Below are 9,192 nucleotides of genomic sequence, written 5' to 3' on the forward strand. Positions count from 1 at the left end.
AAAATACTTTTGCCGTCATCCGTGTAGTTTATCTAAGCATGTTTTGCTTAAAACTGAAGAGATTGATGAGGTTGTCTCAGCTGATAGATATTCTGTGATGAGCACTACCAATGCAAAGATCCTTCACTGTAACCATCAGACATCTGACACTCAAAGACTCTGGTTTTTATTACTGTGGACTTGATCAATGGTTTAGAGACACACTGAAGAAAGTACAGCTGGTTGTCCATCCAGGTGGGTAAACAACATTTGTGGTCATAAAATGTCTCCCTGTTTAATTTTAAATGATTTCATTATTAATTTAATATAAATTCACAGCATTCAGTAAGATTTATATGTGCTCATTATTGTTCTTTGTCTGTTAATAATGTTAGGCAAGATTATTTATAGTTACAGTATAGCACATTTCATATAAAGTTGATTCGGCAGGGATGATATACAGAAAAAAACAGAAATTGATTAAAAATAAACATTTTAGTAAATTGAAGTAAAATGCAAACTTCATAAAAAGGAGAAAAAAATAAAAATATTTTTTGTCATGTATATGTACTTAAAGTTTCCCAAACAGGTTAAGTTTAACCCAGGACTAGTCCAGCCTCATTAGGACATTTGAGTAGTTTTTATAAACATACCTCACTAAAAACAACACTGGTGTGCATCTTGAGACAAAACAATGATGCTGATAAAGGCTAACATAGTGCAAGGTGGGACTTGGGACTATAAACCCTGTCCAGGGAACCACCCCTAAATTCTGTATAAATAATTTTTGGTGTGTGTTTATTCTCTGCAGCTCCTGTGACTCCACACATACACATGACTCTATACACATCAGCTGTATTGAGCTCCACACACATCCTTAATCACACAGTAGTGTCTACAACACACACATATACAGGTACAGTCACATCCAAACACAAGTGAATTGAATGATTTTACAGTGTTGAGCATTTGAGCTAATAAAACATGTAGACCTACAGTATATCTGCTGCATGCCCACATATGAGATGATATCCTGTCTCACTTTACAGATGATATATTGTAATTCTCTCTCTTTCTCTCTCTTTCTCTCTCTCTCTCTCTCTATCAGATGATTCAAGCCCACCACCAACAGTCCAATTTACTAATAGTTCTCAAATGCCAGATAAAAGCTCTGGTAGTTTTTCTCATATTTGATTTTTAATATGGCATTTTTAATTATTTGTTGATGCACTTAAATATCTCTGCTTTCTGGATTATCTGAGAATACTAGGCTGATGTCTAAAGTAAAACAAAACCATCTTAGTAACATTGTGATGATGTTTTTTTTCATAGCAGCCAAAGTGAGTCTGGGTTATGCAAGTATTTTGCTGGTGCTCTGTGCTCTTGTGGCTTTGGTTTTACTCTACAAGAGAAGATTAATGTCAAAGTCCAGCGGTAAGACCCCACAAACAGGAAGACATGAACAAAAAACACACAATTGTGTCAAACAGGTATTAAGATATCATTAGTTTAGACTGATTTGTGTGATTCCAATGATTCTTTGTGATCTGCTGTTATGTGAAGAGGTCTTGGTCTTGATAAACTTGATTTTCTCATGATTATTGTATTCTGAAATTTATTGAAAGTCAATTTATATGAGTTCTACTATAATGTTTATTGCAGCGTTGAACCATCCCAACCCTGATAATGCAGTTTTAGATACACCAGACCTTAACCAGGTATAGAAACACAATATTTCCTAATTAGTTGCTTTGTAGTATAATCTAGTTAAATAATATTACAGCAAATAACTTGTACATAATGATATGTGTACGCCATATTTTTGTTTCATTGTCTCTATAGAATATAGAAGACGTCTATCACCTCTATGATGAACTAGTGACAGAGCATTGTTCTGTGGGCCAACCTTTAGCAGATGAATCATCTCTAATCTATTCAACAGTGCAGAACTGTGATCCAGCACCCCAGGATGATGTTAACGTTTTGTATTCACACATTACTCACAAATGTAAAATGAGGATAAATAACTAAAGAACAGTCTACTGCAGAGCATTTATGGTAAATGTGGTCAAAGTGTTGCATAAAACAAGCTGTACCATCCTGCATCCTGCAGGTCAGTGTGTTTCTACAATAAAGCTCTCTAGATTTATGACATGTATGTTTCTGTGAAAACCTGGTTTAGAGACGTTAACTGTCAACCCAACTCTCCACCAAACTGTCACACACAACATATGCATATTGTGTCCCTCACTGCATATGAGATGAGTGTTTTCTTTGGTCAGACTGCATCATGGTTTCTTCGTGGTGGCTTAATGTGGAGAATATGTGTCATTTGTGGGTTGTACACAGTTTGTCTGCTATAGATCTTGAAGCAAATACTATAAGTAAAATTGAAATAGGATTTATTACAGTTTTTCTGAATTGCTAAAACAAATTTTTTGAAACCATCACTCATGGGCCCTATTTTAACGATCTGAAACGCAAGTGCGAAGCGCAAAGCGCAAGTGACTTTGTGGGCGGATCTTGGGCACTGTTGCTATTTTCCCGGTGGGAGAAATAACTCTTGCGCCAGGCACAAATCAACAAGGGGTTGGTCTGAAGTATAGGTTCATTATTCATAGGTGCGGTTTGGGTGTAACGTCAAATATAAAATCAGAACGCTATCCAACATTCCCTTTAAACGCAAGTGCGCAAGTTCTATGGCGGGTTGCTATTATTATGACGGATTTACCAGGCGCACGCTAGGATCGGTTCACAGCCGAGGAGACCGACATTCTTGTAAGAGCAGTCAAAGACAGAGAAGTTGTTTTGTATGGGGATGGGAGACACCCGCCCAAATCAGCGTCGGTTAAACAGGCGTGGGAGGAAATAGCCACAATTGTCTCATCACACTGAAAAAACGAACTTTTTGGTGTAGTAATATTTATTAGATTAACTCTCATAATTTCTACATAATAATATTAACATTTATTGAGAACTAGATTTTCCTAAGTAAAATGATGATAAATACACAATTAATTCATGTAAAAAATGAACTGTGTGGGAATAGTAAGTCTTATCAGATATTTTCTTGTATTATTTAACTGTTTTATAGTCACTGCACATAGTCCTAAAATAATTAAGTAAATTTTAATCAAAAACTTTAGCTTATCTTAGTTCATTTTACTTAAAAATATTAAATCCATTACACTAAAAAAATCTAAGTAAAATTTACTTACATTTATGTGCACATGTTGTAAGGAATACCCACAATTCTATTTTTAAGCTTTATCACAGAATAAGAACTGATAAGAACTTTAACTACTTAAATATTTGTTAGCAAAATGTCATAAAGGTTTAAGCTCTTATATTATTGATGTTGTTTTGTTGTAAATAATAATTTTGTAAAGTCACCGTTCAGGTGATCTGTGTTTCTTTACATGAACCCTGTTCAGAACATGTATTGTAATTCTCTCAACAGTGCTGATAATGCATGTCAGAAACACAGTTTGTGTGCGTTTCTGTTCCGAATCAAGTTTATTCAATGACTGACTTGTTGTCAGTCATGAATTGTGTGTTATAATGCCATTTATAACACTTAAAAGAACTATGTCCATATTAATATGTTAAAGAAAATAACAAACAGAAAATACGATTTATTTAATATTATTAGGACAGCAATGCTTCAATTTAAAAAAAAAACCTAATGGACTTTACCTAGACGATTAAAATAAATCTAACTTCTAAATAAAATAATTAAGTAACATTTAATTAATTATTTAACATATGTTTTATCATGCAATTTTAAGTACATTTTATTTGATTTTAGTAGGCAAGTTTTACTTATAAAAAAGCAGTAAATTTTACTTAAAAAAAGTTCGTGCAAATTGTTACGAGGATTTTTTAAAGTAAATTTTACTAGTTGTTTTTTTCAGTGCAGCTGGCATCCCCATCGTTGCGCCAAGCGCTACAATGATGTCAGGAGATGGGGGAATCCCAAGCTTGCCAGCATAAATCAGTCACGCCGTGTAACGGGAGGTGGATCTGCCTCTACACATGACCTGACACCAGCAGAGGACATCGCTGCGTCCACCCTCACCGCTGAAAGCCAAGAAACACAAGCAGTCCAACCCCAAAGTACACTTACAAATCAAGTTCACATACATTAATGTTTCTTGAAAACATTTTAATAATTATTTACATAAAATAAACGTAATACAGCCACACAACAAACTTATGAAAATATTTTAATTGTTATTTGGATGATAATTTTTTAACGCAGCCCCACAAAATAAATAAAAACTATCACCACAATGCTCACCACAATGATTTCCCTTATCTCATGTGTTAATATTTTTTATTGTAACAATTTATGATTTGCAAAATAACTGTTGCGTCTGTGTAGATTAGATAAGCAAAGTGTGTGAGCGTTGTGCATATGGTCAAGCATGCGCCCTTAAAATAGCATAATGAACAACGCGCAAGCGCCACTGACTTTAGACAAGTTTTTTCTGGTCAGTGGCGCAATTATTTTTTGAAACTGCAAAATAGCATAAGGGATGGTTTGCACCGGAACACGCCTCCTTTTTTGCGCTGAACCGCCCAGGGAGCGCAAGTTCATTCCCTAGTTTGCCGACGTTCGTCTGTGGAGGGAAAAACCTGATGTGCGCCGGTGCAAAATACGTATGATACATGCATCACTGACAAAGTCAATTGCTCTGGGTGCAAGATAGGGCCCCTTTCTCTAAACCTTAAACACAAATCCCAATTTTTCAATCAAAATTCACAGAACGCCTGAATCTTCCAGCAAAATCAAACAATGCCTTCAAAACCATTTCACCTGTACTTACAGTAAATTCAAACTAAGCTTTCAAATCATACACACATAAGTCTATAATATAAAACACTAAGTAGCGTCCATACCTTAAAAAATGCTGCAAAAAATCTGTCACGGGACAGAGGTGAGGGACTGCCATTTATAGGCACCTCTTTGCACTGATTGGTTGGATCACATGACCATGCTCCTCCCGAACTTAGTTAAATAAACTTCATTAAAAATCTATAGTTTGTAATCACAAGTTTAGTTCAGTGAATATATTGAATACTTTACTGTATAAGAAATAGTAAGTTTTCAATATTACAGTTTTTACCAATTGCTTACACACGTTTTCAAAACTAAGTCTCCTCTTTTCAAAACTCTACACACAATTCTCAAAACTGCGCACACAAAATGCAAAATAGCACAAATCTCCCTCAAAATGCAACACTGCGTTCAAAATGCCATAAACACATGTCAGAATCAAGCATTTGCTTCAAATGGCAAATACTTCTTTCATAATAATAAATTTTTGGATATACCATGTAAACACTGCTGTTCTAAATCTAAAGCTCTTTGGTCTTACTGTACTTACAAATGAATATACAATAAAAATATTTAGTACTTACATGTAAGGGTGGGTTAATGACAGGTTCTTATAGTGTACATATGATAACTAATAACAAACACTACTGTACTTACAAATTGTATGTACATTGTAAGTGTGTAGTACATACAGGCCAGTGTACGTTAATGACAGGAACGATAACGAAAAACATTACTGTACTTACAAATTCTATATACATGGTAAGTGTGTGGTACTTACAGGTCAGTGTAAGTAAATGAAAAGTACTTAGTATGCGTGTATGATAACTAAAACAAACATAACTGATGTGCCATTTTTGTGCTCAACATCTTTGTCCTCTATTGCACTCTGTAAACACAAGCATTGAATACTGTACGCATTAACTACTGGGTACATTCACTAGTACGTCCATAGTAACTACATGGGAACAGCACAGTAAAATAAAGTGTTGTACTTTACATAGTTATTACACAGGACCTACCATCTAAGTTATAGTATACATATGCCACTGGGAGGCAACCCCAACTTTTAATACTGTACGCATGAACTACTGGGTACATTCACTAGTAGGTCCATAGTAACTGCATGGAAACAGGACTGTAAAATAAAAGGCTACATATTACACAGTTATTACATAGGACTGTAAGAATTTATAATCAGCCTTGTCAAAGATTCCACTCCAATTTAGCTGTTGAATAAAGCTCACCCCTCTAAAAGGCTTGATAATCATAAAAGGTAATCTCAGTTCAAGCAATACAATAATATAACCTGAAGTAATATTTTCTTAGTAGGATGAGACTTCTTGAACCAACACAGGTCAAAGAGGGCTCATGATAGAAAGACATCTATCTAAACATTATCTGATCACTTGGTTGACCACACAGTTGGATACTACAATTACCCATTTGGGCACAGTGGGAGATAAAGAGGTCATTTGTAGTATCAGTCTTAATTTACATTTAAAGGGATACTTCATTAGGGGTGGGAAAACAGGTTTGAAACTATAGAGTGTTAAGACTGACTTTGCTCAGGGTTCAATCTTACTCCGCTGAACCCAAAGTACGACGTGCTTTGTCACTGCTACCACAATAAACTACTTTCATCAAGATTTTCAACGTCCTCCTCATTTTTTCTTACAGGACCTACCACCTAAGATATAGCATAGTATGCGTATGCCACTGTGAGTTATATTAACTAGTAAAACAATTTGTTGTCTACAAATTATATTGTACATTCATTTGTAAGTACAGAAGTGTTTCTTGTAATTACAATATACCTACACTATAAGTATGTATCTGGTATTACCCAGTACTTATCTAGAGTTACATAATGACTACCAAGAATGTACCACTTAGTACAGTAATGATACCATTTTATTATCATTTAGATACTGAAAAACAAGTACTAAACATTTCTCTGCAAGTACAACATATTTACCATAAATGTACAAGGTTAGTAAACGTACTGTAAAATAAAGTGCTACCAAAAAGGTGTTGTTGTGCTGTTGAGTGTCAGGAATAGGAATGCCAAGAAAAGATGGCCTTCATTAGAATACGGTCGTCAAAGACATCATTTGAAGATAAACGTAGGTGTTTATGGTTGCAATAAGCCCTTAAAGGTGAACTGTTATGTTTTTATTACCTTAGAATGAGACGTTTTTCATACATCCACCGAGGGTCCCCTTACATGGAAGTCGCCATTTTGTGCCGCCATGTTTCTACAGAAGCCCTTAACGGAGAAACTTTTTTTACTAAGTTTTCTCCGTCAATTACATGTTTTTCCAGTGGCGGCTTCCATAGGGTCTCTATGCATTTCAAAACAAGGAGTGAGCAGTGGACTGAGCTCTTGGTTGCGATTTGCAACCTCACCACTGGCTGCCGCTAAAATTTAAACACTGCACCTTTAAACAGACAGAGTGATCTGAAATCATCTGGATATCTATTAATAATTAGAATAGGAAATAAGTAGAGAAGATGTCCGGTGTTCTGCCGAAGTCTGTTCCCTCTATGTGTTTCTTATAGAGTTTTTATCATGCTACACTTATAATTTATTTAGAGTAAATGCTTTTTTATACTGAAAAAGCAATAATATCAACATTTATTAAATATTTCAGATTTTTTTGTTTTCTATTATTTCTTTTAACCTTATATCTTATGCATTATAAGCTTATGTCTTCTTCCTGTGTGTTCTTAAATTATTATGTTACATACTTAAAAAATATATAATATAGCACACACACACATGCTCTGTTTGCAAACACGAAAGTGGTGTATAGTGGAGTAGATTGAAGACGTTAGCAGATGGCCAAATATAAAGTGACCAGATACATATATACGTTTATACAACAGTTCTTTTTGGTTCTCGAATCTGATTGGCTAAGAGCCATACGATATTGTACTGATAACGGCACAGTAACCGCTTCACCTTTTGTATCATTCCGCCACCTAGTGAATGGAGGTCCAAAACAGGCTCATCTCTGAATGGAAAAACACAGACGCCCTGTTTTTAAACACTCTCCGTGCGTCTCATTAGTTCACTAGCTCATAAATCAGTCTGTGAATCCCCAATCGGAAGTTATTATTCCGTCAAAGATCAGCGCTCTTGAATGTTACGTTAAAGTTAATGGGATTAATGTCTTGTCACATCGTGTGGACGATTAACACTTGGAAAGAGGAATGTAACTTAAACACTCATTTTTTTCTGGAGCTATATCTCTTATCAGAACGCGAAAACACTGTGGAACTGCAGCTAAGCACAGCAGCTTTTAAATGTGGACATTGATCATTTACTTTATCGTGACGTGACTATTAAAACATGTTATGAGATATCGCCACTGATATATTTATAAGCAGCATGCAAAAACATCTCTCTGACACTTATAAAAAAACGTTTTATATAGTACTGACAAGAACAAAGTTTAATAATAATAATCGAGTGCTCGTATCGCGTTAAGAATAAATGAGAAAGCAATAGTAACGTTATACAAGTATAGTTTTATTAACTTTTACCTCGCGCCAAAACAATAACAACACAAAAGACACTAAATATGAATAAAAACAAGTAATGGTTTGATCATGACACCAAATACTGCTGATTTGATCTAATTTTGACGATCATAAACAAACAAGGCCAACATGAGAGCTAGGGAATACCTGTCAGAGATGTAGCCCAGAGAGGGCGGTGGTCAGCGGGGCGAGTGAACACTGACGTCCGCTCATGCTTTGGTTCTCATACGTAGTGAATCTCATAAGCAAACGTTCAAACAGGCGCTATCTTTACTAATCGACTGTAGATTTAAATATAATACATATATATTCTCGACTGAACTAATCTTAAAACTACACTTTGTGACCAAGAAATTGTAATATTTAAAAACGGCGAATCCGTCCATTGAGTTAATATGAGATTCAAAGCAGCCGAAAGTGTTACCCGTCATTCTGGCCGCCCTCAAATCCGTGGCGGAAGAAGTTCTCAAACAAAGAGGCTTTTAAAATTACTCTGTTGTTTTCTAGTTTTCGTTTTTCAAATGTGTGCCGTCGAACTGTTGTATAAAAGCAATATCGCTCTATATCATCAATTTTCGTAAGGGCAGTAAATGTATAGTATATAAGTTAAACTGATCAATAGACTAATTACAGTTTTTTATCCATTAACTTTTGACAGTATATAAATAATAAGCAGGCACAAAAAATTAAATTCTACTCACCCCTATAAAGAATTAGAATCAAAATGTCTGGTTGTTGCGTTTGGTTGCACTAATATAATATACTATATTTAAGCAATATCGCTTGAGTAGGAGTGTGATATAACTCTATATCATCACAGCTGTGAT

General features: G+C 35.1%; 1 long non-coding RNA gene across 1 annotated transcript; it reads left to right on the forward strand.

Annotated features, from left to right (window-relative positions):
* The first annotated feature begins 190 nt into the window (after positions 1 to 190).
* LOC129414566 (uncharacterized) lies at positions 191 to 1,445 on the forward strand. Its single transcript, XR_012369672.1, has 4 exons — positions 191 to 234; positions 791 to 895; positions 1,088 to 1,153; positions 1,312 to 1,445. It is a non-coding gene; the product is annotated as an uncharacterized lncRNA (long non-coding RNA).
* The last annotated feature ends 7,747 nt before the right edge of the window (positions 1,446 to 9,192 follow it).

Source organism: Misgurnus anguillicaudatus, chromosome 5 (genome assembly GCF_027580225.2).
Source record: "Misgurnus anguillicaudatus chromosome 5, ASM2758022v2, whole genome shotgun sequence".
Classification (NCBI taxonomy): domain Eukaryota; kingdom Metazoa; phylum Chordata; class Actinopteri; order Cypriniformes; family Cobitidae; genus Misgurnus; species Misgurnus anguillicaudatus.